The 26,070-nt window shown below is 49.2% G+C and overlaps 1 long non-coding RNA gene across 1 annotated transcript in view; it reads left to right on the top strand.

Annotated features, from left to right (window-relative positions):
- LOC132249427 (uncharacterized) overlaps positions 1 to 26,070 on the top strand; it is a 72,503-nt gene that overhangs the window by 6,861 nt on the left and 39,572 nt on the right. Inside the window, exon 2 of the long non-coding RNA XR_009460912.1 lies at positions 22,901 to 22,966. This is a non-coding gene — a long non-coding RNA (uncharacterized LOC132249427). The remainder of the gene's footprint in view (positions 1 to 22,900; positions 22,967 to 26,070) is intronic.

Raw genomic sequence — 26,070 nt, 5'->3', positions numbered from 1 at the left:
GTCACTCATCGCTCGCTGCTCCAGCTGCTGGGTGGGGGGGCAGGGTCTGGCCCCCGCCACTTGGTCTGTGCTTGGGGCAAGCCCCCTCTGGACAGTAGGAGGCTTATTCAGTCACTGGCCCTGACCACCGGCCCAGTGGCAGCTGCAGCCGGGCCAGGCAGACCCCAATGTGGTGCCAAAAGCCAGCATCCAAATAAGCCTCCTTCTGCCCAGAGGAGGCTTGTCCCAAGCACAAGGCGGCCACCGGCACCGCAGTGGGGTCTGCCTGGCCCAGCTGTCACTGCCGCCTCCCCCACTGATTTGGCTGCTGGCCGCTGACATTGCATTGGGGTCTGTCTGGCATGGCCACAATAGCCCTCTAGCTGTCACTCTGTGCTCCGGGCCAGCCCCCTCCCGGCAGGAGGGGACTTATTCAGCCACTGGCCCTGAGCACAAGCCAAGCAGCAGTTGTGGCCATGCCAGGCAGAGCCCAATGCAATGCCAGCGGCCAGATTACAGAGGCTGAATAAGTCTCCTCTTTCCTGGAGGGGACTTGCGCCAAGCAGAGTGGCCACTGGCATTGCAGTGGGATCTGCCCAGCACGGCTGCAGCCACTGCTCTGTGCTCTGGGCCAGCATCTGACTAAGCCTCCTCCTGCTAGGAGGGATTTTGCCCAAGCACAAGGCAGCGGCGGCCAGGCAGACCCCACTGCAGTCCTGACGGCCACTCTGTGCTTGGAGCAAGCCTCCTCTGGGCAGGAGAAGGCTTAACTGGATGCTGGCTGCTGACACATCAGGGTCTGCCTAGCCCAGCAGCAGCCACCGCTGGGACTGTGGTTGGGGCCAGCGGCTGAATAAGCCTCCTCCTGCCTGGAGAGGGCTTGCCCCGAGCACAGACTGAGTGGCAGGGGCTGGACCCTGCCCCCACCCGGCAATTGAAGCAGCAAGTGGTGAGTGACTGATGGTGACAGGCAGTAGCCTGTCACCACTTCCCGGAGCGTAAGCCCCTTCCCAGCAGGGGCCACTCTGCGGGGCTGGCAGAGCTGCTGGAGAGCACAGCAGTGCTGCGGGGGGCTTGCAGGGCTCTGGCCTGCTCTGGACCCCTGTGCTGCCACAGCTCTGCTGGCCCTGCAGTGCAGCGTCCCCACTGGGAAGGGGCTTGCTCCCCACATTATGACAGGGGCTGCTGCCCCCAGTAAGGGCCCTGCCCCTTCCCACTGCAGCGGTGGGGTGGGGGCATGGTGAGGCAGGGCCCCTGGGAGGGGGAAGAGAGTGCAGCAGAGAGGGTGCGTAGACCCAGCTCAGTAGAGGGAAGGCTTACTCTCCTCCCTGCCCTGCTCTGCCTCAAGGCCATGGTGCCTGCTGCTGCAGCAGGGAGGGGGGAGTGCCTGGCAGACCCAGCTCGGGTCCCTGCTGTTGGGATAGAGAGAGAATTAAACCCCGCCCTGGCCAGGTCAGCCCGGACTGGCTATGCCTCCCCCCACAGCTTACCTGCAGCTGAGAGCCTGCTCTAGCGCCCCCTGGCACCTGGCCTGAGCAACTGCAGGCATGGGCCTGCATTGCCTCAGTCCAAAGCGAATTTTTGTCCTATTACAAACCAGTTCAGCCTAGGCAAGTTAAAGTAACCTGCAAAAGTTGAATCAATTCAGGCTCTAGCTTTTTTAATGCATGTCCCTAGCCTCTGTGTCCTTGGCAACAGAAGATTTTTCTCTATTACTTTTTTATAGTAAAAAAAATGAGTGAAAACTAAAAGCTGGCATTTTCCAAGGGGTCCTTTGAGTCTAACAAGGTGTGCCTTGAGTCTATAATGGCAGAGAACCACTGCTGTAGACACTCATGCTTTGTGCTGTAGAAGTCCCTGGATGAATCCTGGCTATGTGCCAGGTCATTGCATAACCATGAAGCCTTGATTTCCCACTCAGATTTCCCCTGTATTCTGTCATGTGCAATCCATTAGCTGGCAGGTGGAAATAAGCCTGGGTACTTGCTTGGGCTAGACTCAAAATAATGAGCTAGTGGAGAAAACTTGTGTGTGCCTTTCAGCAAGGGCCTCATCCCTCCCCACAGTCATGCTGCTCTCTCCTACTAATACAAGTGACTGACAGCTAGAGGTGTACATAAACTGTCTGTAAAAACTGCAGAAACAAATGCCTGGGCTCAATTGAAAATTTCCACAAAAACACTTTTATTTTGATCAATGATCTTTGTTTCTTGATGACAAATTTCCAAATGCAAATATTGGTTTTGGTAGAATAAAAAACTCTGTTGCCTCTCATATTTTACTGCCCTGTTTCCTCCAGTGGAATAAAGGAGTAGAAAGGGAAGATTTTCCTTATTAAAAAAATTGTTGAAAATAACAACACCATCATCAACAACCACAAAAAGTTTAAAATGAAACAGAAAATGTTCATTTCTTTCTGGTGGATGAAATTCACTCCCTTTGTTCCAATAAGCTATGCCAGTGATCAGAACTCAGGACAGTCATGTCCACAGAACAGGGTAATAAATGTACAGGTGTGTAGAAGAGTCCAACTAGCAAAAGCCATATGCCAAATTGATGCAAAGCCAAAGTTTGGGGCAGGTCCTGAGTCAAGCAGGAGCTGTGTGTTGGACCTGGGAGACATGAACGTCCATATGGTACAACCTGCTCTTCCCAGCATAGCCAAACAGCTTTTAAGCGCAGAAGGAAGCAGGAATCATTCCTGCCTTCTTTCCATACCCTTAGGTCCAAAAATGCTATTGCCTTTGACATATGTGCATGCGAGTGGGGCAAGTGAGATTGTCTATGGTCCTTTCATGGGTTCTACAAGGGTAACAGGACTCTTCTGGCTCCTGCAGCAAACCATTCAAAGAAGAGATGCGAGCTGTAAGCAATGCCCAACTGGGAAGCTAGTATACTGGCATCCATTATAGGAATGCAATATATTGTAGGACAGAAGATGGCCAGAAATCCTCAGCCATATCCACTTGCTCCTTTGAATTAGTCATCATACCTAATGAGATTTGATGCTGCCAGTTACTTGCCTTGCAATTACCTGTCCTGTAGGCGTTGCTATCAGTACCTACTTGTGGGCAATTATTCTATAATGCACTAATTACTGTGAGTGACAGCATCCTGCCTTTGTTCTCCCATCCTTTCATGCTTTTCTCATTGACATTAGATCAAATATCCTTGCAGCATCTACATGCTTCTCTCTGGGTGTGCATTAATGAGATGCTCTGTTAATTTCCTTCCTCACTGTGCATTGCTTCCCTTGCTCCCTCTGTGCCTTCTCCACTTCTATAACAACATGACCTATTTGTATTCACAGCAGCTCTAGTCTGGCTTCTTTACATTAGTCCCCTATGCTGGGCTCTTAATTAAAACCAGTTTTCAGCAAAGTGATTCCTCATTGGAAAATATCAGTTCATCAAAACAGAAACTTCTTGTGGTAATATACCAGCTCCATGATAGAATTTCTGATCCTAGCGAGAAAGATAGAGAAATTCACAGAAAATAGCCTTATGGTCAGGGTATTCAGCAGGGATGTGGTATTCAGCCCCAGGGTCTGCTAAATCCCAGGCAGTGTCCCAAACTACTAGGCTATTTGTGATTCATAGGCTATGAGCTGTCACCCTTTCTTGCTGGCTTGGTTCCACTTTGCATAGAAATGATATATGTTGCTCAAGCCACAAACAGCCTCCAGAGCCTGGCAGTTAGGATGCTTACCTACCAAGTGGGAGGCCCAAACCCAAGACCTTCTGCTTCTGATTATTTATAGACGTGACCCTGCTGCTACTGTACCTGTGTGACAACCTCTATGTGGTGCTCAGTTGCATACCCTGATCAACGTGCAAGGTCAAATTACAGGGAAACTATGTTCCCTTTCTGCATATCCTCCATTGGTATGCATGGGTAAAGGAGTGAAACACTCATTTGTGCTTGTTTTGGCTATGCTAACATGTTGTAACTGCTTTTAACAGTTTGAATATACCAGCCTTATTACACGTTAATTTTAGGTGGCTCCTTGAGCTCTTAACCCCTGGATTGTCCACATTAGCACCTGAAACTAGTTTTAAGAATACTTTAGGAGGTGTAAAGTTAGACCACTCCAGGGCAGGTTTATCTCTGATCTCTGTTACCCCGCTCTGTTCCTTTAATGTGTGGCCACTCTCCACAGATGAGCCTCCCAAGCTGAAGTCTTCCAGCAGTCCCTTCCCCCACCCTCCTGTTCTGGGAGGAGAAACTGTCCACCCCCGAACAATACTGCCCAGGGGATGGTTCTGGCACCAAGCCAACTCCCTCTCCCACCCTCCTGAGTGGAACCCCTGCAAATAGGTTGCAGAGCGCATGCCAGTTAGCAGGTCCGGGAGTGGGGTCTATGGGGGGGTGGGAGGAAAAAGATAGATTGAGTCCCCATGAGCTGGGATTTTCTTCCCAAAAGCAACTTCCCTCACCACTCCCACCTCGCAGCCATCTTGAGAAGCATGACCAGCACCTCCCACACCTCAATCCCAAATCCCAGTAGATGAAAACATGAGACCATCTCTAATTTCCTTCCTATTTATTCTTTTTATTTTTTTTAAACTTAATTATTTTAACCTTCAGTGGCTGACTTCCTTCATTTCATCACCCTTCTCCCACCCCCATTTCCTTTCCACCTCTCATTTCATTACCCACACCATCCCATTAACTCTCTGCCTCCCAGCTTCATGTTCCTGGCCCGCTGCCCCCACCCATCTCTCACACACCCCCAACCTAGAGCAGGGATAGAAACCTGTCCTGGCTCACCATCCCTGTAGTGGCAACTCACAGCTGTAGCTCCTAGTCAGGCTCCTGCCCCCAGCCCTTTAGTGCAGGGGCAGGCAAAATAAAGCCTGCAGGCCAGATCCAGCCCACCAGGCGATTCCATCCTGCCCATGGGGTCCCTCCATAAGCCTGGCTCTGGGCAGCCCCGCTGAAAGCCAACATCTCTATGCAGGAGGTGTGACTCTAGTTGCTAAGCAACTAACCCCCACCCCAGCCTGGCTTGATGTGCTAGGTGTGGGAGACCTCTGCCTGGCAGAGGCATTTTCCTGCCAAAGCCCATAGCTGTTTCCCAACCCTCCCTCCCTGTCCAAGTGGGAATTCACCAGGCTGGGGGCCAGGGACTCCCATTGTGGGGGAAGGGAGCTGGGAGCATGGGGAGCTCCGTACTATGGGGCCGGGCTGGGCTGGCTCCACACACTGCAGGAGCATTGGAGATGCATGCTATGGGGCTCGGTCAGGTTGGCCCTACATCCTGCCACCACCTGCAGCCAGGAGCTCAGGTGGGAACACGGGAGGTGCATGCTGTGTGGCTTGATAGCGCTGGCCCTGAACCCTGCTGCCATGTGTAACTGGGGACTCAGGTGGCAGTGCAGAAATGAGCACTATGGAGTTGTGTCAGGCTGGCCTCATATGCTGCCACCACGTGTGGCCAGGGACTTGGGCGAAGGTGATATGGTGTCCAGGCAGGGCTGGTCCCACTTGCTGCCACCACATGCAGAAGGCGACTTGGGTGGGAGTACAGGAGCTGCATGCTATTGGACCTGACAGGGCTGGCCCTGCTCGCTGCTACCACATGGAGCTGGGGACTCAGGCAGGAGCATGGGAACTGCACACTATGGGTCTTGGTGGGGCTGGCCCTGCTCGCTGCCACCACATGCTGATCTGGGGACTCACACATTCTAGGGACTCCAAGGAGTCTCCCACACCCACATACCCCCCCACCCCCTACCCTACCCAAACACACAGCCTCCCACACATACCCCAACCACATATGCCACACCCACACCCTCCCCCCAACACACACCCATCCCTCTCCCTCCTACACAAACACTCATACAACCCACCCACCATACCCACACACCCATGCACTTCCTAACCACATGCTCCCCCAACCACACACCCCACACACAACCCCTCACCCCACCCCCACACACAATATACAAGAATAAGACTGCATGTTGAGCTATTATGCAATCACATTTATACACTGCACAAATGCACATAAAATCAAGACAAAAATGTCTTTTGATATTCAATTAAAATATGTTATAGTAGATGCTTGATTTTTTACTTTATGATTTGTTGGGTTGGTTTTTTTCTTGTTCCAAGATGGCATCTCCCTTCCCCCCCACCCCGGAGTATTTTTGAGGCAAGGGGAGGGACTTCCGGTGGCAAAGGTCAGGGGTTAGAAGCAGGATTTCCGGTCCCAAGATGGCAACCACAGGGCAAGGCACCTGTCAAGGGGTGGGGCTACCCTTGCAGCCCTCAACAGCTCACCAAACTCATTAAGCAGCCCTCCAGCTGAAATAACTGCCCACTCCTAGGCAAGTCCTGGGCACTACTGGCAAGTCATAGCTGTGCAGGTAGGGAAGTCAAAGATGGTTTTTAGTCTTAAGGTATGACTGCTACAAGCTCAAGCTTGAACTAACACCATCAACATTTGAGCAGCTCTAAATGCAACATGTAACAAGGCCCTAAGAGGTCAGGGAGGCCAGGCTTGTGTGTACTGGCCTTGCCTTCTAAAATTATAACATTTATAGGGGGAATGATACTGCAGGAGAAAGTTGGATAAATGTTGCCAGGGGCCAGTGCTCACCATGATTTGTTGGAAGTGTAAGGTGAAGGAACCCACATCTCAGGAATCACAAAAGTAGGCTCCAGGTGGGAGCTCTTCTAAGGGGGGCAATATTATATCTATTTGGCCATAAATGGGTAAGTACTGTTGATGTACAGCATCCATTTAGTAGGTTCAGTCTACTTGGTTCTAAAGAGCTGAAATCCTTAGGGTGCTAACAAGTAAAGTTGCTACCCTTTGCCTGCTAAGTTTTGGGAGGTTGCTCAAAGTCTAAAAGAGCTAGGTTGCTTCTTTAACCAGAAGAAGAACAGTGTTCCTAGGGGTGGTGAGTAGCACTCTAATGGTGACCAACAGCAGTAGAGTAATGCCCTCCAATGGTGACAAACAGCAGTGGAGCAGTGCCTGTGGTGGTGGTAGGCTACAGTGGCACAGTGCCCACCCCACCCTGTTCCCCCACATCCTCTGTGATGTTGAGCAGCAGCAAGCAGTGCCCTCCAGCAGTGAACAGCAAGGACAGCAATGGAGGAGCAGTGACCCCCAGTGGCAGGGAGGAGTGACAACAGCTACTGAGGACCTCAGCTTCCCACAGCTCACCCCCCAGCAGTGGCGAGGAGCAGTGATAGCAGAGGTGGAGCAGCCAAACTGGTTCTACAGCACCTTCCAACATTGGTATGGTAGGGAACCCATGGGCTAGCAGCTAGACTGACTACACTGTTCACCTTGCATGGGACTAAAAGATAACTCTGAACATAATAACTGAGCTACAGTGTTAACAGCAGGTAGAGGTGGGCTACTGATTATTACAGGTTTCCTAAAACCATTTGTGGTCTCTTGCCCCCATCAATAAACCAATTTTTGGCTTATAGTTTAATATTGATTGCAAGTGGGGAAGTTTGTTCATACTGGAACATGCAGGAAGATATTAATTTTCCCAGGTTTCTTGGTGGGGCTTGAGTCCAGATAATCAATCTGGGTGCTGACAGATGTGAAAAAACAAAACAAAAAGTGCTTTACTGGAAGAGAAAATGCATTAGTTTGACTCGGCTCCCCAACCTCTGTATGGATTGGGCACTTCAGTGGGGTTTGTTGGCACTTTTATCGGATTCAATCAGCTGCTAGATAAAGGTGCCAAAAAGCCCTGCTGAAGCATGTGGGCTATACAGACATTGGGTGAGGTGGGTTACACTAATGTGCTACCTCTTCCCAGCATGAGCTGCACTTGGGTGGGGGGAGGCACCAAAATGAAAGAAAATCCTGGTTTGGGGTTGTTTTGTCATGTCTGTAAGCAGCCTTTGTGTAAATTGCCTATGTTCACTTGGCCCTTGCTACTGCCATCCATAGCCTGGCAGAAGGGTTACATATAAAGTTCCACATCCAAAGCCAGATAGGAAGGATCTAAGAATTTCAATGTGTAGATGACACGATAGTGTAGAGAGGAGGGGTTCAGGTTTATTAGGACTTGGGGAACCTTTGGGAATAGCAGGAGCCTATACAAGAAGAATGGGCTACACCTGAACCAAAACGGAACCAGATTGTTGGCACTAAAAGTTTAAATGGGCATAGAGGAGTTTTAAACTAAAAACTAGGGGAAAGCTGACAAGTACAAAAGAGCATACCGTGCAGACTGATGCAGCCCTTAAGTGGAACCTCATACAAATTCTAAAGCCTTTTGGAAAGGGTAGATGGGAAGTGGAAAATGTAAGAGCAGACCGTGGTGAGGATAAGTCTGAACAGTTAGTCCTGATAAAATGGCATGTGCAAAACCAGGCAGCTGACCAAGGACAAAATTATAAGTGAGTATAAGTGATTCTAAACAAATGCTAGAAAACTAAAAAATAAGATGGGTAAACTATACTGCCTAATATTAAATGGTGATGTTGACATAATAGGCATTTCTGAGACTTCATGAAAAGATGATAACCAATAGGGTACTATGCTACTGGGGAACAAACTATATAGGAATGACAGGGTAGAACATGTTGGTTGAGGAGAGACACTGCGCATGTTAAAAAAAGCAGACAGTAACAACAGAAAAACAGTAACTTGAAGGAAAAGTCCCCTATGGTCCCCTCTCCCAGCCCTAGTACTTACCAGCTCAGAGTCCAGCTGACAGCTCCCTGCTGCAGCCACTGGGGACTGCCCAAATCACCAAAGCTCTCCAAATCTTTTCCGAAGATTCAGAGAACTTTGAATCAATTCAGACCTTTAAACTGGTCTCCTGATTCGATTTGGAGATTCGGCTACCAAGTCAGGCCGAATCTCCTCTGAATCAAATCACCACCCAAAGCTTTGCACAGCCCTGTTAGGATTGTACTACTGACCATATGATCAGGATACTGAAGGTGATTTTGGAATGTTGAGAGAGATCAGAGAAGCTGCAAAGGCAAGTTATATAGGCCGCAGGGCAAACAATACTCTGGCATGCATCAACCAATGCATCTCAAGCAAAACCAAGGAACTGATTAAATTATTCTGCTTTACTTGGCATTGGTGAGACTGCAGCTGGAATACTGCATCCAGTTCTGGGCACCCCACTTCAACAAGGACATGGAAAAGCTTGAAAGAGTCCAGAGAAGAGCCACCTGCATGATCAGAGACTTGCAAGGCAAGCCACATGAGGAAAGGCCAAGAGAGGACTTGGTAGCAGCTTACCACTATACCAGGGGAATACATCAAGGGCTAGGTGAGCAACTGTTCATCAAGGCACCCTTGGGGAAAACCAGTAGTACAGACTCCTGGAAGACCACTTCAGGCTTAATACTAGGAAAAACTTCTTCACAGTTAGGGCATCCAGACTATGGAATTAACTCCCCCCAGAGGTGGTTCAATCACCTACCCTGGAAATCTTCAAGAGGAGACTGGATGGTCACCTCACGGGGATCACCTGATCCCAGTTGTCTTTGCTGCCTAGTGCAGGGGGGCTGGACCGGATGATCTTGTGAGGTCCCTTCTAGCCCCTTACAATCTATGAATCTATGAATAATAACAGACTCTAATTATCCTTATATAAATTGAGTAAATACCACTTTGGGGCAAGATAAAGAGATAACATTTTTGGACACAATAAACAACTGTTTTCTATAACAACTGATCTTTGAATCTATGAGAGAGGAAACAATTCTAGATCTAAACCTGAATAAAGCAGGACCTAGTTCATGAAGTAGCTATAGTAGAGCTGCTCTACAGTAGTGCTCATAATATAATCAAATTCAATATCTCAGCAGGAGGAAGCAAGTCAAAAAAATCTACCACACCAATATTTAAATTTTGAAAGGGAAATTATATGTAAATGAGGAATTCAATGGAGAAAGTAGCTAATTGTAAAGGCCTACCAGCTTCCCAGAAGCTGTTTTTAAATACCATATCAGAGGCTCAGGAAAAGTATACACTGAAGATAAAAAATATGTATGTGACAGAGTGTTCAATCCCTTTAAGAAGATAGAAAGCACAGCTAGCCCTGCTCGCTGACAAGGTGCAGATGGAGGTGATCAGGCCACTAGGAGGATCCCTAGCTGGGAGCATTAAAAAGGGGCTAGCTGAAAGTGGGGAGGGAGACAGAAGAAATGTGTGTAAGATGGAAAGCCTTGAGAGCCTAAAGGGAGAAAAGCACTAGTTTGTTTTACAGCCTGAAGAAAGACACTGCTCTGTTTGTTAGCCTAAAGAGAAAAATCCATGGTTTTTGTTTCACCATCCTTTACCTTGAAGGGCTTTGAATAGAGTACCTGTCTGAGAACTTGGAAAGAAGTGTGGCTGTGGATTATGCAGGATCAGCTGGCAGGGGCATACCAATTCACACATGCTGGAGAATGTAGGCACAGACACAAAGACCCAGATGAGATGACTGGAACAATGACAGCCATGGTTTCTAGCCAGCAAGAAGTGTTACAGGAAGATCAGCAGAAATTCTGGCCATACTTGTTAGACTGAGAGAGACAAGGATACCAGGTGAGCTCAGGGGCATGGGGACCTAAAGGAGATGGGAGAATCCTTATGAACATGAAGCCTACAGATGACTTTGAAGCATTTATAAAATGCTCATGATCTGAGACATGATCTGAGGTTTATAAGTGGCCCCATGTTGAGTGGGCAATTAGGCTAGCTCCGTAACTCCTGGGAAAAGTCCAAGCAGCTCTTAAATTGTGGGCGAGGCCAAAGATTATGAGACTCTTAAAATTGCCATCTCAGATTGGCTCAGTTTAAGTGAATCCCACCACTCCTAGTTTAGGTGGGAGACCTTTGGACCTGACCCCTGTCCCTATGCAGTAGCTCAAGGACTCTGGGATGCCTGTTCTCAGTAGTCAAAACCAGAAAAACATTCCTCTGGGGACATAATAGAACTAGTGACCTTGGAGCAATAGTGCTGGATCCTACCACAGTAACCTCAGGAATGGGTATGCTGCCATCAGGTGACCAGCTTAGAGAAAGCAATATGACTAGTAGAAAACTATGTGGGAGTTGACCTGGATTACCAGTCACCATTGGGGGACTAAAGACTCACCAATGTTGGACGGGTGAGAAGACAGACTCAGGCCCTCAGGCCCTCCCCAGTAGGATGAATGCACGTTTGGTATGCTTGTCCCCTCCTGGCGGGATGGGAAGTGGAGACCAAGACTCCCTATAACTCTTAGAGGGAAAAGACACTGGCAGAGAAAAAGGGGTTCCTAACTTGTTTCATTTGAAGGCATGAGGGTCACAGAGCTAGAGGTTGTCCCCTTATGCAACATGATTATACCTCTGCCTGTGCCTCAGGAAACGGGGAAAAATATGTCGATCTACATGGATGTGTGGGCCCTGTCATAAAAAAGAAAACTCCAATCATGAAGTTCATGTATTCTAGGTCTGGACAGACATTTTAAAAGACCAGCGTATTGCATCTGAGTTCTGCAAAAGGCCCAAACACTGTATGTGGGCTGCCTACATGGGGATGTTTGCCTTTACCCTGTGGTTATGCGCACTCTTATTGTTGGGGAAAAGACTGGAGAGGTAGAGGTAGCAGCCTGTCACAACCAGTGGTCTTCTGCCAGGACTGGGACCCAGTTAGCTGTCTATTGAAGCATGCTAGAAGGCAGACTGATGATCCACAACAGTGATGCTCAGCATTTTTGCCCCACGGGGTGGCATGCAGCCAGCCTACAGGCTGAATTGAGGTGTCTGCAGGCTAGATCAGCCACGGAGCCTGCTCCATGCCTTCTCCATGCCCTGCATACCAGGATTGGGTCCCAGGGACTTGATACCATCCCCTCTTGTCCCTCAAGCACTGGGATTAGGTCCCAGAGGGCTGACATTCCTCCCACCTGCTCCCCACATGCCTGGATTGAATCTCAAACTGCTCCCACCAGGCAGCGTGTCCGAGGGGGCTGGCATTGCCTCCTCCTGCCCCTTTCATGCCAGGATTGCATCCCAGGCCATAGTAACCTGTGGCTCCAGTCCCCTCTCTCATATCCCCGCTCAGGGAGACGGGAGTGAAAAGAATAGCCTGAAGCCCCCTTCTCCCAGGCCTCTCTGAGTGCCTGGAACCCCAGAGCATGGGCACTCTGAGTCCTGGGAACACTGGAACCTTGACTGCTTCAAGAGCCAGAGCAGCTGAGATGCAGGACTCAACTGGACAACTTGGCAGGCAGTCAGACAGTCTGTCAGATTGTCCATTCTGGTCTCCCACCCTCCCCTGTGTGGAGGGAGCAGGTGAGGAGAGCAGAACTTGGTCAGATTCTAGAGGAACTACGGGACCCCTGTCCTCATGCATACATAACAAGAAATGAAATACTTCAAAATAGTACCTTGTTGCAAGAGTCGCATCTACAAGAGACGCTGACTGTGCAGTCATTACTGTGCAGTCATTTAGTACTCACATAAACAAGTACTAAATGACTGCACAGTAACTCCAGAACAGTAGCATCACAGAACAGCTTTTAGGTGACACTGACTGTCGGTAGCTCATTACTACTGTGCAGTAGCATCACATCATGCTTCCTGCAATGTGACATTACCATGCAGTAGTAACGAGCTACTATGCAGTCAGTGTCTCATGTTGACATGGCCACTATGTACTAGGCCTGTGTGAATAAGGAGGTATACAATTTGGATTTGGATTCAGAATCAGCCAATTTGGAGGACAGGGGTTCGATTTGGATCACTGTCCTGAATCAATTCAGGCGAATCAGCTTCGGAACATTCGGCGCCGATTCGGAGAGATTTGGTGATATTGATTGGCCAGAGAGCAGCAGGCACAGCTGGGCAGCTGCAGGTTCTCCCACAAATCCTCTGGCTCTGTCTGCCTTTCCCCAGGCAGGGGGAGCCATGGGAGAAGCCCCTATGGCTGCCCGGCCCGGCCCCATTCCCACCTCCAGCCCCAGCCTAGTCCCGGCACTTAAAAAAAAAAAAATGCCCCACATTCATCGACTGCAGCAGTGGCAATTGGGGCCTCTGGGCACTTGTGGCAGAGCCCCCCATGCAGCACGGTGCAGTGCAGGGCAGCGGGGATCACCCCTCCCAACTTGGCACCCAGGCGGCAGCTGCTCCATGGCGTGGGCACAGCACAGTGCGGTAGGGCCCTGCACGCTTCCTGGAAGCTGAGGCCGCTGGGACTGAGCACTGCCAGGCTCTGGCTAACAGTTGGAGCTGCCCCAGCTCCCAGACAGAGTGCAGCACCCTGCTGAGCCATGCTGCACCCATGCCATGGGGCAGCTGCCACGCAGGTGCCAAGCGGGGGGGCAATCCCCACTGCCCCCTGCTGCCCCGAGTTGCATGAGGGGTCTCTAACGCAAGCCTTCAGGGGCCCAAATCGCAGTTGCCAGAGCCGGTGAGTGTGCTGCTTTTTTAAAAAAAAATGTTTTTAAAGTGCCGGGAGGCTGGGGCCAGGCAGGGGATGGGGCCAGGCAGGGCAGCCATGGGGACTTTTTCCATGGTTCCTCCAGCTGTGCCTGCCTCTGTCCCTGTGAGGGAAGCCATAGAGGTTATGCCCTGCTGCTGCTTGCCTAGCCGGCGTGGGAGGTGGCAGGGCATGGTAAAAGTGCAGCCTGCTCCGGGAAGCAGCAGGGTGTAGCCCAGACTCCCAGCACTGCTGTGCCTGCATCAGTGCTCGGAGCAGGAGCTCTGACCTGCCACTGCTTGCCAGCTGGTGCGGGAAACAGGCGCAGCAACACTAAAAGTGCGGGCTGTGCCCTGCTGCCACTAGCCCCCTGCTATCTGGAGTGAGCCATGCCCACATCCCACCCTTCCCCCACCCTGGCTGGGCAAGCAGCAGCAAGACAGAGCCCCCCTCCCAGTGCTGATGCACCTGCATACCCCACCTTCCCACCCCACTCCCCAAATAACATGCCTCCCCACCTGGGCTGGGCAGCTTCTCCCAGCCGCGATCCCTCCCTCCCCACGCCCCTTCCCTCCCTCCTCCCCCAACCCCAACAGATTTACCAGCTGGAGGCAGCTGTGTCAGCTGCCTGTTTAGTCTATGGCCGAATCTCTGAAGCAGCTGAATCTTTTCCAAAACTTTTCTGAATCAATTTGGATGCTTTGAATCAATTCAGAGCTTTTAATTGGTCTCACGGTTTGATTTGGATTCGGCGATTCGGTCCCTGAATCAAGCCAAATCTTCTCCCAATCAAATCAGCTACTGAAGCTTTGCACAGCCCTATTATGTACCATTTTGGATCATTTCAGCTGCTTTTGAAACATTTCAAAAGGGCGCATCTACATGAGATGCTGACTGCACAGTAGCCAAAAAATACTGCACAGTAGTGCATCACAGCACAGACAATGCTAATATGCTACTACACAGTATTATCAGGCTACTGCACAGTAGTGTCACTTAAAATACATTTGCCAGCACTACTGTGCAGTAACTCTGGTACTAAATAAAATGTGCAGTAATGACTGTGCAGTAACATCTCATGTAGATGCACTCAAAGAGTATGTTAGTTCACAGAGCTGACCTTTTGAAGCATTTGAACCACATATTGCTTGTGTCCAAGTCTCTCTAAAAACAATGGCTCAATGCACAGCAATGACCAAAAAAAGCCAATAAAATGTTAGGTGTCATTAAGAAGGAACTGAAAACAAAATGAAGAACATGATTAGGCTGTTATATAAACCCATGGTACACCCACATTTTGAATACTGTGTGCAGTTCTGGTCTCCACATCTCAAAAAAGATGTAGTAGAATTTTAAAAAGGTAGAGGACAACAATGACGACAGGGGTACAGAGCAGCCGCCATACCAGAAACAAGTGAGAAGGCCAGAACACTTCAGTCACTCAGAAGGTTGAGTGGGGGAGATGATAGAGATCTATAACAAACATGAAAGGTTGTTCACCTACTCCCTCTCTGCTCATTCATTCCCAGGAAATGGCCCAAGTGCAGGGGTTCAGTGGTGGACAAATCTCACTATCCAGATAAGCCGAGACTTCCTTTTCCTCCTCTGCTCAGATAACCAGAGCAAAGGTATGGCTTCATCAATGCTTCTTGACAATAGCATGGCCTGTCCTTATGGGGGCTGCCTCTCTACCAGAATTACAAAGACATATGCTAACTCTGCCTTCTGCTAGGCTGTTACCAAGAGGGAAAGTGGCTTTTGGTCTAACAGAGACCACTGATATGTTCCTGATCAGAGCTGTTTTCTCTGTTTTCTCCAGGCTAACAAGTCCAATTCCCTACATTCATAGGCAACAACTTACCTGTCAGATTCACAAGAACAACTACTCTGGCCCATCTCACACATCCTATGGCCATAAAGCACCCTATGGAAAAATCATAGAAAATTAGGGTTGGAAGGGACCTCAGGAGGACATCTAGTCCAACCCTCTACTCAAAGCAGAACCATCCCCAAACAGATCATTCCAGTCAGGGCTTGTTGAGCCAGGCCTTAAACTTCTGAGGATGGAGATTCTGCCTCTCTAGGTAACCTGTTCCAGCGCTTCACCTCCCTCTTACTAAGAAAGTTCTTGCTAATATCTAATTTAAACATCACTTGCTGCAACTCAAGAGCATTGCTCCTTGTTCTGTCATCTGCCACCACTGAGAACAGTCTAGCTCCATCCTCTTTAGAACCACCCTTCAGGTCGTTGAAGGCTGCTATTAAGTTCCCCCTCAGCGGGTGCATCTACATGAGATGTTAACTGTGCAGTAGCCTAATAACCTGCGCAGTAGCACGCCAGGCAAACCCCATGCTAATATGTACTACACAGTAGTATGAGGCTACATGCACAGTTATTATCTGAAAAAACCCGGGCATTGGTGCTACTGAGTAGTAGTGCCAGTTACTGGGCATTGGTTTAGTACTCAGTTATCCAAGTACTAAACTTAATGTCCCTATAACCACGGTGCATTAATGAACATGTAGATGCACCTGGGCTTCTCTTCTCCTAGGCTTATTCAATCTGTTCCCTCAGCTTCTCCTCATAAGTCATGCACATCAGCCCCCTAACCATTTTTTCTATGCATTCCACCCTGAAATTGATGTCATGCAGCCACCAAATGTAGCACTGAGGATGCCCCAATAAGCATACCCAAGGCAGAGGGCTTCCTGGTGCATGCCCAGCTCCACACTGAGTCAGGTATGTTACACCTGAGGCTGGGCATAGAGTGGCTTGGCACAGTAGGGTTTAAAGCAGGAGTCTTATGTTAGTGCTGATGTGCAGTTTTCTTAAGCCATATTTTTACAGTTATTTAGTATGCCTGTGAGAAGCAGCTAGTATTTGCTTCTGATTCAGATTCAGCTGATTTGGGGGACAGTGATTCAGTTTGGCGATTCAAATCACTGTCCCAAATCAGTTCAGCCAAATCTGATTCAGAGATTCAGCTGCTGCCAAATCAGCTGAATCTCTGAATCACACAGGCTCCAACCCCTGGCCACTCTCCCAGCCCTGCCCAGCCCCAGTTCCCGGCTCTTGGAAAAACAAAAGCCTGCACTCACCAGCTGCTGCCAGGTGAGGGGGTGATCCCTGCTTCCCCCCACTGCCCCATGCCACATGGGGGGGGCTCTGCCACAAGTTCCCCAATCCCCACCTGCTCTCCCAGCCACCCCCATGGCTGTCCTGCCCACCCCAGGTCCTGGCCCTTTAAAAACAAAAACAAACAAACAAACAAAAAAAACCATCACTAGCTCCTGCCTGGTGGCAGAGGGTGATCCCTGCTGCCCTCCACTGCCCCGTGCTGTGTGGGGGGCTCTGTTATGAGCCCCCAGAAGCCCTGAGGCCACTGCAGCAGCTGGTGAGCCGGTGGGTTTTGATATTTGTTTTATAGGGTCAGGGAGCTGGGGTGGGCAAGGCAGCCATGTGGGGGCTGAGAGAGTGGGCAGGGATTGAGGGGCTCATGGCAGAGCCCCCCATACAGCCTGGGAGAGTGGGGGGCAGTGGGGATTGCCCCCCCCACCCCCCCGCCAGGTAGCACCCAGTGAGTAGGGGCTTTTTTTTTTTTAAGCAACCGGCAGCTGGGGCTGAGTGTGGCAGCCATGGAGGGTGGCTGAGAGAGTGGACAGGGGTCAGGGTGCAAGGCCTGGCAGGGGTCCCCCCACGGTCCCCTCCACCCTCCTCCAGCTGCCCCCCTGCCCCCTACTTACCAGCATGGAGTCTGGGTCCAGCTCCCTGCTGCAGCCAGCAGGGACTGCCCGAATCTCCAAAGTTCTCCAAATCTTTTCCAAATTGATTCAGAGCACTTTGAATCGATTCGGACCTCTTGATAGGTCCCCTGATTCAATTTAGATTAAGAGATTTGGCCACCTAATCGGGCCAAATCTTCTCCGAATTGAATCAGCACCTGAAGCTTTGCACAACCCTAGTATTTAGGTACCTAGTGGAATATTCAAATGTTGCCAAACAGGTTAATAAGATACAATTTCTTAACAGTGATAGCAATTAAACACAAGAACCATTTACCAAGGGAGTTGATATCTTCCTAGAATATTTGCTTTAATACAGCTCCTGGGAGAAGTTCCACCGCTTGTGCATACTCATAGGGGGAGTGTTTGACTGGTTGGTTGTCATGATCCTTTCTGGGCTTGAAATCTATCCTTCTATTACCCCAGTCATTGTGGACCACAAGGAAAACAGCACAACTAGTATTGCCTTTGGCGTGCTCACAACATTTCAACTCTGCAATCAGACAATGCCTATCAACAAATTTTGTGCTTCTGAATCACCTGCAGAGGTCACAAAGGAATATTTTCCTCTGATATGCAAGTAACACAATGTATTTTATTAACATTTTGTTTTTTAAGGGTTAAGGATTTTTTTCCTTTCTCTGAAGCAATAGAGGACCCCAAACAGCAGTTCCAAGACCCCAAACAGGAGGACCAGAGCCCACAGACAATCTAGAGAACCATCTTTTCCAGATCCTGACTTCTTTCTATGGCTTGCAGCCAAACTGATCATCAGACATGAGGCAGAGAAAAAACATTTCCCTGGGTCAGATCAGCTGGGACCCTGGAAGATATTTCATTTCTCTCTGCAGTGTGACTCATCACAGTCAGTCTGATTTAATTGTTTCCCTGCTAAGGGAGGGGCCTTGAGCCCTGGTGGAACATCAGTCTCTCCCATTCTGTGCCTATGGTGCAGCATAGCTTGCTCTCCCTGGGGCTGATGTGCTTTAACCTAAGCAAAATTACTGGGCTCAATATGTGGTTCATTGGGTAAAATGTAATGGCCTGTCTTATGCTCTAATGGCTCTGTAATAGGGGCAGCTGTAATGCCCCCTAGTGGTCATATGGTTCATGCCTTGCTCTGTCTTTAAGGTACCCCCCATTTGCATTTTGTCTGCCATGCCTTCATATTCTTAATAGATGTAGAAATGGAAGCTGGCCACAGGTCTTAAAGCAAGCCTTGGTCTGTCCCTGGTACTACATCCCTCTCTTTCAGACCACATGGTTCCCAAGCAATCCTTCTCATTATGTGGGCCCTCCTAGTCTGCAAATGCCCCAGGCATAGGCACTGACTTTTATTTTTGCTGGGGGTGGGGGGCAAGAAGGGGTGGGGGGCTTAAGATGATGGAAACGTGTAAAGTTTTACAGATTTCAGGTGACAGCCTTTGTCCTGAGAGGGGGCAGGGCCCTCAGGCCCTCATACACTCAGCTCCGCTGGACCCAGGGCACACATTGTCTTATGAGCTATTCACAGTCTCTGACCTCCTCTACAGCCATGCCCATGCCTCACAGATTTTATTCAATACCTTTCTGTCCCGTGTAGAGGGAAGCCTTCTCAGCTTCAGCCTTCTCAGTCAGTCTCTGGGCCTCAGGCCCATGTGCCTCTCGCTCTGGGACCTTAGGCCCTGAATTTTCCCTTCTGGGCAGCTGGGCCCATGACCCCTGGTCTCTGCCCTTCTGGGTTGGTCTTACCCCTCCTGTGCTAGGTGCCTCTGACCCTGGTTCTCACCCCTCTTGGGCTATGAGTTCACCCCTCTTGGGTTACAGGTCCCTGACTCTGATTCATACCCTGCTTGGGCATTGGGTCCCTGGCTATGTCTCCACTACTCTCTCAATCTGAGCCCCAGCCCTTGGCTGAGCTCAAGTCATTTCTGTGCCCTTCAGGCATGGCTGGGACCTCTACCTCTCCAATATTTCCAAACTCAAACCACCAGTCAAAACTCAAACTAAAACATAAGCGCTCTGGCTCTAATAAAGTCCCAAGCCAAAAATAAGAAGCTGCATAAGAAGCTTTGCCCCTGCCCCATGTCCTGTCCCCCTTGCAGCAAGTTTTCAGTGCTTTACTGGTGTTATTGGTATTATCAGGGCATTCCAGAAGTCAGCAGAGCCTCCTGCTTTCTATGGCAGGAGCTCTTCACTCTGTAGCTAACTGGGCCAAACTGCCTATCTGGACTCAGGCACTGGTTTGATGAGTCTTTTAAGACCAACCCCATCCAGTCATGTAACTGCAGGCACTGCCAGGAGTTTTCCTTCTCTGCCTGAGGACCAGAGATCTTGGTTTTCTTTGATTAAATAAAAAATTGGGGATTTTTTTTTTTAAAAAAGGGAACCCCAAATCCACATTTTTCTGATTATATATATAAAATTAGTGATGTTTAATTTTAATTGTGGAAATATGTGGATTTGGGGTTCCTTTTTTTAAAGCAAAAAAATGGAGAGTTTTATTAAGTCAGAGACAACCAGGATCCCTGCTGATGACCCACCTGCTCTCCCTGCTAGCTCAGCGGTCTGCAGCCCACTGCTTCTGGGCTGCCTCCCTACCTGCCCTTGGATCACTTTACTATAGGACTGTGCGAAGCTTCAGTCACTGATTCGATTTGGAGGAGGTTTGGCCCAATTCAGTGGCTGAATCTCCAAATCCAAATCGAATCAGGAGACCCATTAATCTCTCCAAATCAAATCAGAAACCTCCGATTCGATTCAGAGAGATTTGATGGTTCGGCTATAGACAGCTTTACATGTTTTTTCTACATACCTCAAGGTACCAGACACGGCTCATGAATGTTGAGATGGTAGGGTGGATGGAGCATCCCACGGGAACGCGGGGGGGGTTCCCCACATGCTCAGCAGCGGACCCAGAAGTAGACCAGAAGTACTTCCAGTCCACTTCCAGGTCCACCGCAGAGTGTATGGGGGACCCCCCCAGCTCAGTCACTGGTGTCTCCTGAGTCTGGGGGGGCACCCGAGGTCCCCCCCACAGCTGATCGCCGATTTGGGAGGCATGGGGGGGGTCCCCTACGCGCTCAGGAGTGGACCTGGAAATGGACCAGAACTACTTCTGATCCACTTTTGGGTCCACCACCAAGCACACGGGCACTCCTGTGGGATACTCCATCCGTCCCACCATCTCGGCATTCATGAGCCGTGCCTGGTACATCGAAGTATGTAGAAAAAACATATAAAGCTGTGTCTATGGCCAAATCGCTGATTCTCCAAATCAGAATTGAATCTTCAGATTCAGATTTGGCCGAATCAAATCAGGACAGTGATCCAAATCAGTGAATTGAATCACCGTCCCCTGAATCAGGCTGAATCCAAATCCAAATCGAATACTGCCCACTTTGCACACCCCTACTTTACTATTCTGCCTCCATTTCCTGGGTGAGCTAACTTGCCAGGGTTAGCCTCTACCTGTAACTTCCAGTCTGTCTGTTTGCTGGCAGCCAGTTCATTAGCATTTATCTTGTTTCCTAGCTGCCAATCCTCCCTGATTCAGCTTAGCCTGCTACACTTTCCACTTAAAGTAACGGGAGCCTTCTGACTCCCTGTTTCAGGCTCCTTGTAACCTTAAACACTACATGAAACTTTACAGAATTGCCAGTAGGCACCTCTCTGCACCCCTAGGAGTCCAGACAATTTTGAAAATGCATCCTCTTGTGCCCTGGCTCTTGTGCCCTGACTGATGTAGTTTTTGGCACTGACTTACCTTTCCTGAGCATTGTGGGAATAAGTATAGGAAGTGATATGTTAAATATATGACACTGCTACAGTGGAGCTGCAGGCAATCAGCACTTTAAAAACTACAGTGCTTTTTGTATGGATGATTTCCACAGCAAATTGGGAGAAAAAATAGATATAAATCTGCATGGACTCCTCTTGAACACAATAACTAAGCACACATTTAAATCCAACTTATTTCACAGCCACAGTTCTATGCTTGGCAGAGAAGTGTGGTCATGGAATCTCTGTCCGTCATTGATGCTATCCTGCTTCTATGTCCTTGTAATCTGAACCTTACCCTTCCTACCCTCCCTGCACTTCCCCTTGCATGCAGCCCAATCTCTGACCACATGCCCTGCATGCAACCCAACCTCCATCCGTATGCCCTACCCTCTTCTGGCACCTTTGACCTCATTCCCAGCTCCCTATACATATAGAGCCTCTGCTGACATGTCCTGCCCTTTTCATGCATGCTAAGTCTGACCCCTGTTTCCTGCCTCTCAATTTCTGCTTCTAACTTCCTTTTTTGGACTTCAACACCCAGTTACTCTATTTTGCTCCAGTGTACTCCGAAACCCCTCAGCCTCGCTTCATCCCAGGCCATGTCCATCCTGCCTCCAACCTGTTCTCACACAGCTCTGATTAGTAAGGCAAAATCTACTTGGGTCTTATGTGTTTACTGTGAGCATCACATTCCTATTAGTGATCATCTCCTACAATAGATCATAGAAAAGTAGGACTGGAAGGGATCTCCAGAAGTCATCTAGTCCAGCAGTTTTCAACAAGGGGATCTGCAGCCCCTTGTGGGGCCATGAGCAGTTTTCAGGGGGTCCACCCAGCCAAGCCTGGCTTGGCCTTGTTCAGGAAGGAGCCAGCTCAGTACCCTAGGGCTGAGGCGAGTCCCGAGGAAAGGAAGGGGACAGACCACCACACTCAGCCCAGTCCCACAGCCTCCATCTTGTGGGTGGTGTTGTGGGTGGGTGGTCAAGGCTCCACGCTGCAGCTGATCAGGTGAGTGAGGCCCCAGGGCTCCCTGGTGCTGAACCCTGCCCACTGTACTTGGGGCCAGGGAACCGGACAGTTGTCATTGCTCAGGTGGGCCATGAAGTTTTTACAGCATACTAGAGAGGGCCTCAGGAAGAAAGAGGTTGAAAACCCCCGATCTACTCCAATCCATGCCAAGCCATCTTCATTTGTCTGTTCTTTCCCGAAGGGATGATCTAGGGTCAGTGAGATGTCATTTCCACAGCCAACACTACAAAGAAGAACCGCAGGTCCAGATCCAATCCCTATCAGACTTCCTTACCAGCTTCAGCACTGTGGATTAGCATTGCATGTTCAACAGGTGGATGCGTTGTGGCAAAAGAAACTAAAAGCTTTTTAGTGTCCTCAGAGACCACAGTCCCCATAGTAGCAGCAGATTCCCGATTGATTCTTTTGCTTAACAAATTATATGTTATTTACCATTTTTAACTGTTTTACCATATATGGAACTTACAATGAGTCCATTCAAACTGCATTACAAAACACATTTTATAATCTGTGGGTTTTTATGACAGCCAAATTATACTCCTTGGCTTCTAAGGGAGTATATTGAGTTAGCTTTCACTCTAGATGACATGACATATGATTTCTCTGTTTTAAAAAAGATAAATTAGACCAACTTTGTAATTTAAGCCCTATCCACATTTTTCATTTTACATGATTTAGTGCTTTACCCCGAGAGCATAGCAATTTGAATAGAAGAAGATTCCTTATGCAGATATATACACAAATCTTCTACTAGCTCATTTTTGACTAACAGCTATAGTCACTCCACAGCAATTTTCTTCCCCATTGTTTTTTTTCCCTTCCCTTTCTGCATAAGAGTTAAAATCACAATGTGTCACAAGTATATAAAACAGCTTTGTTAAAACCATTTTTTTAGCTAGGACAATGTGCAGATATTAGGAATTTGCATTGACACTATCCTCTTTTTTTTTTCTCAGCCCTGTGAAAATCTAAAGAAAAAAAATAAAGAACATGAAAGTCCCTGAAAGCTACCATTCAATAAGGTATAAGTATTTATCCCCTCTCCAGCATCAAGTAGATCTTAGATCAGATGATCAGACAAGAACTAGGAAGTGAAGAAAAAGTTGGTTGAACTTTGAAGTTGCACCCAGAGAAAGCAACCAAGCAAGAGTTCACAAGGATCCTCACAACCCCTTCCTCTATATCTACAAAAAGATGGATTTGCCATAGGATGTAGGAGGCAACAGGTTCCTAAAGTCAGTATTTACCTTCAAAACATAGGACTTCAGGGGAAGATTTACAAGGAATCAGATGGTTTTTAAAAACCATCTGGCTCCTAATGGAAATCGGTTCGGATTTAAGGAATGCCTGTAGTGTAAAAGCAGAGTGTCCCTGAAAGATGAGCCTCACCTACACCCTGCCCATCCACTCCCAAGGAGGAGGGCAACAGGCTCAGAGAGCTTAGTAGTGTGCAAAAGCAGCGAAGCCAGGCACAGACCACACAACCCACTTTCCTTCTGCTAGGATACATGGCTATTTTTGCTGCCAGGGACAGCTTCCTTCCGGAACAGAGTGCCTAACAGGTGGACTCTATCCCTAAGGAGAAGCTAAATGAAAAGAAAAAAAACCAAATGTAGCCAGACAGAGTAAAATCATGAGATTTGAGACTGAAAAGTCTGAACAGTCTAGAAAACCTCCTGAACATTTTGAATAAAGTTAGTATTTTCACTCTGTGGTCCTAATCGCTTGACTGACTTACGTGGCAGGGCAGTATATCTTGTCTTCGCATTCTTTTGGAGCTGAAAGGCAAAAAGTTGGGATAATTTCTCCCCCATGCCTCTGCTATCTGTGAATGTGTTCACCTTCATGGCCACCACAGGGCTAGGTGTACCTGTAGTCAAGTACACAGAGAGGGGCGATTTGTTACTTTATTGTCAGGCATGCTCAGGTGATGAATTTCCCTCTAGAACAAGTCATGCTCTCTCTCTCTCTCTCTCGCTCACTCACTGTGACCTTCCTGCTAACTTGCGATTGCTGAATTATGACTGATCTCTGTATTAGAAAGAGAGGAAGCAAGAAAGAGAGACGGAGAGAGATGGCATGTGAGCCAATCACAGCAATCCAGAGGTTTGCGCAAGTCAGAGATAGAAAAAGAGAGAGAAAGAGGGAGAGAGAAACCCTCTCTCTCCCCCTCTGTCTTTCACTCACTATGGCCTTCCAGCTACTTGTGAGTAGCCAATGACAGCTAGTCAGAGTAAAAGAAAAAGAGAAAGAGAGCACTGAAGCCAGTCACAGGACCCAAGGATCCGCAGAGCCCACATCCCAGGTAGGAGCAACTGAGAGGCCAAGTTCCTGGCCTATGTGGATGACTTGAACATCCTGTGCCAGAAGAGGTCGGTAGAGAGAGCCCTGTGGCACACACAGGTATATGAGGTGGCAGAGGGGGCCAAGCTCAATATAGACAAGAGCACCTGCCTTGCTGTGGGCAAGCTCAGGGACCTGAAGTCCCTGAGGGTCTCTGTCCCCCATGAGGGGGTTGGGATCCTCAGGATAGATTTTCTCCCTGAGCTGAGCAGCAGGCTAGCGTGGGAGAAGGCAGAGGCAAAGGTAAAGCAGAGACTGGGGCTGTGGTACATGTGCTCCTTTTCCATGGGAGGGGCGCGTTTCACTTGTGAAGGTGGTGTTGCTACCATGAATGAGGCATGCCCCCGGAGGCTGCGCCGAGGAGGGGGGGTCACAGTGACCACCTGCAGGCAGTGGTGTCAGTGGCAGGGGTGTGGCATTGGTGAGCAGGGCCTGCCAGCAGGCAGCCACAGTGGTGTTGGGGGCAGGGGAGTGGCAAGCAATGGGCAGCGAGCAGGGACTGCCCGCAGATGCCAGTGGCCACATTGGTGGCAAGGCAGGGGTGGTGACCACCCATAGAAGCCAGCAGTGGCCAATCTGTGGGGGGGCATGTGCCCTTCTGTGCCCCCTCTTTGCATCACCTATGGCTGTTACATATGCTTCTGTACACACTGGTCTTCCCCCCTTCTGAGCATATTGCCCACGGGATCCAGAGAGCCATGTATGTTTTCTTTTGGGGCTCCAGATGGGAAAAGGTCACCAGGAAGACCTCGTACAAGGACAAGAGGGACAGGGGCATGCCAGACATCCTCCTGTTCCTGTGGCCCAAGTATGCGAGCCAGATCTGCAAGCTGGCAATGGGCATAGAATCTAAAACCACCTACCTGGTGAGATATTTTGCAAGGCATATCCTGAGACATTGGGTGGTGTTCACCCTGACCAACCACAGACCATGGATCATGGGCTCATCATGGTTCTAAAAGAACCTAAGCCAGTGCTGCAGTTTGTACAGCCTGCAGAGCTCAGGCCCCATGACCATGAGCAACCTCAAGAAGATCCAGGACACGGTGAGGCTGAGGGACATCATGTCACCCATAGACCTGCTCCTGGGCAATGCATGCCAGGCCATGTGGAAGCATGACCACAAGGACTTGCACAAAGATCACAGGGACCTGAACTGGCTGATAGCCCACCTAGCCCTATCAGTGAGGGCCCAGAGACAGAGAGGAAAAGCTGAGGAGACCCAGCTGCCTGTAGCCCAACTGTCACAGAGCCACCGAGACAATTGATCACCTCCTCTGGCCCTGCACCAAGGAGGTATGGAACAGGGTGAAGTAGCTCTGCAAAATGGTGACCAGCATCAACTGGCTAACCAGAGAAGCAGTGCTGTATGGGCACCTCAAACACCAGGGGAACCCGTCAGCCCATTTCGACCAGTTTGCATCCTGAGTCCAGAGCACCCTGTGCAAAGCCAGGAACCTCCTGTTGTACAGGCACATGGATGTAGAGGTGGTAGGCTGTGTGAAAATGGCTCTGAGTGAACTCCAGACCTACTACCAGAAGTCAGTAGTAGAGGACGGAGAGGATGTGGCCAAAGCAACCTGGCAAAGAGACACATGGCACAGAATCATTCTCTATCCTTTTATTTCTCTCTGTATCTCTCACTATCTCTTGCTTGCCGCAACCCTCTGGCTAGCTGTGATTAGCTCATACAACCTCTCTATCCATCTCTCCTTCTCTCTTACTGCAATGAGTTGTGTTTGGCCAATCACAGGTAGCAGGAAAGTCATGAGGAGTGAAAGAG

The sequence above is a fragment of the Alligator mississippiensis genome, chromosome 3 (genome assembly GCF_030867095.1).
Source record: "Alligator mississippiensis isolate rAllMis1 chromosome 3, rAllMis1, whole genome shotgun sequence".
In the NCBI taxonomy this organism is placed as follows: domain Eukaryota; kingdom Metazoa; phylum Chordata; order Crocodylia; family Alligatoridae; genus Alligator; species Alligator mississippiensis.
This window is presented reverse-complemented; position numbering and strand designations above follow the sequence as displayed.